Raw genomic sequence first — 2,441 nt, forward strand, 5'->3', positions numbered from 1 at the left:
TACATTGGCTGGTCTCTGTAATTCTAAGGCTTCCAATCTACGTGTTAAGGTTGCAATCTTGGCCTCTGATGCTAGGGTTGGTTGAATTTGATGCATTCCTCCTCTTGAAGGTGTAGCTTTATCAGGTTCCCTAGTTGTTTCCCACTGTAAATTTTTCTCGGCTAGGTCTTCTAAAAATTGTCAAGCTTCAGTAGTTTTTTTATCCATAAATTGGCCTTGGCACATGGACTCTAGCATGGTTCTTGAGTTTGAATCTAACCCCTCATAGATGATCTGGCATAGTCTCCAGGTTTCTATTCCATGGTGTGGGCATTGGGTCAAAAGATTCTTGAAACGATCAAAGTACTTCCAAAATGATTCACCAGCTAGTTGGTAAAATTGATTTATTTCATTCCTAATCCTAGCTGTTTTTTGATGGGAGAAATACTTTTTCAAAAATATTCTCACAAAGCCCTCCCAGATAGTAACAGAATGGTTTGGCAGACTATAAAACCACTTCTTAGCATTATCCTTAAGGGCAAAGTTGATTAATCTAAGTTTGACCTCATCCTCTGTTAATTGCAGTTTCATGGTTGCACATACCTCCTCAAATTCTCTAATAAATATATAAGCATCCTCTAATCCTATGAATTTTGGAAGCATATTTATAATTTGAGGTTTGATTTCAAAATTGTTAGCTGTGGGTTGTGGCAACCTGATACAAGATGGTTGGATGAAGCCAACTGGATAACACAAATCCTTAAGGGTCATGGATTGGATTGGTTCAGCCATTGGAACAATAGGAATTGACTCAATTCTAACTAGATGACCCGACACTCTTCTCCATACACGAGGTGTACGGTTCTCGATGTTTATATAATTTTTTTTTATAAAATTTTTATGTATAAGAAAAAGAAAGAAAAGGAAAAAAGTTCTAAAGAAAAGATCCTAAGGAGTCCTAAATCTAAAAAAAAGTAACCAAATTAATTTAAATTTTAATAATTTTTTTTTTATTTTTCAAATAAGTGAAACAATAAATTAAACTCAATCTATCCTAGGGTTAACCTAAATCTAGACAGCTCCTAACTGTTCCAAGATGACCCTTCAAGTAGTGGAGATTGATCAACTAGTTATCCAGGTAAGTATAAGAGGTGGGAGGTTCACTCATTGTTACCTTTCTAGACACCAAACGAGTTGGCCAGGCCAGCAACTAAACCAATTTAACAAACCACCCTCAGGGACTTGCCTAGACACCAACTAATCAGACAACTCAAACTTGGTAGAACTCTTAGGGTTCCTTGTCCTATTAAGCTCGAATTCCTTAAGGTTGACGTCTAATTGATTTTAAGATTAAAGGTCTAGGTAATGCAATATGATGGAGATGGTTTTTGGGCTAAGAAAGGATAATGAAATCCCCACCTTATCTTGTTAATGGGTTGATGCCCTTAGATTAATTATGAAAATGCAAATGCAAATAAACAAGATGACCAAGAATATAAAAGATTTTAATTTAGAATTTTTTTTTTATTTTGATATTTTACTTCACGATTATGAAATATCTTTTGTTTTGTTTTATTTTTTTTTTATTTTTATTTTTTTGTGATTAAGTAAATTCAAATGATTAGGTCTAAAAGGAAAAGTAATTAACTAAAAATAATAAAAGAGAAATTAGAAGCGTACCTGAGTTTTTCAACAATCACCAACTAAATCTAAAAACCTAAAGAAAAAAGAAAGAGAGTTATAAAGCACGAAGAATAAATATTTAAAAATAATTTAAAACACCAAATCCCCGGCAACGGTGCCAAAAACTTGATGTGCAAATCTTAAAATTTGTAAATAAAATCGCAAGCACACAGTGTGCAGAGTAGCACGATCAGCGAGTACGGATCGATCCCACAGAGACTTGGTTTAAAAATGATTTTCAAATCTATGCTCAAGCGAGCTTTAATGAAAATCGAAAATCGAAAGTTGTTTGCTAAAGACAATAAGACTAAAGATCTAGGGTTTTTGATTCCACTAGATCTAGATTAGGAAATTCTACCTAGAATTTTTCTTATTGATCCTAATGACTACTCCTCTTGTCTTTTTCAAGCATAGATTATGAAGGGACTAAGGCCCAACGATAACCCATCAAGATTCTTTACAGGAGAGTAGTAACTAGGATCCCTTAGGATTTTCTCCTCCTATGCACTGAATCAAGCATGAACTATGAAGGGACTCTGACCCAACTGTAGTTCATCAAAAATTCTTGGCAAAAGAGGAAGAAAAAGAAACCCTAAGAAAAAGAAAGAACCCTATGTAAAATCCCTACTCATGATCTAGCTTCATCGCAAACCCTAGAAGGGATGCTTAGCTAGACATGATCTAAATCTATTTGCAAAATTTAAATACAGAAAAATAAACTACCTTAATTTCATAAATTAAACTATCCTAATTGCATAAATTTAAACTGCATAATTTAA

General features: G+C 33.8%; 1 non-coding gene across 1 annotated transcript; it reads left to right on the plus strand.

The window, feature by feature from the left end:
• Nucleotides 1–295: 295 nt before the first annotated feature.
• LOC140857638 (small nucleolar RNA R71) lies at nucleotides 296–402 on the plus strand. Its single transcript, XR_012141130.1, has one exon. It is a non-coding gene; the product is annotated as a small nucleolar RNA R71 (small nucleolar RNA).
• Nucleotides 403–2,441: the final 2,039 nt, after the last annotated feature.

Source organism: Elaeis guineensis, chromosome 4 (genome assembly GCF_000442705.2).
Source record: "Elaeis guineensis isolate ETL-2024a chromosome 4, EG11, whole genome shotgun sequence".
Lineage (NCBI taxonomy): Eukaryota > Viridiplantae > Streptophyta > Magnoliopsida > Arecales > Arecaceae > Elaeis > Elaeis guineensis.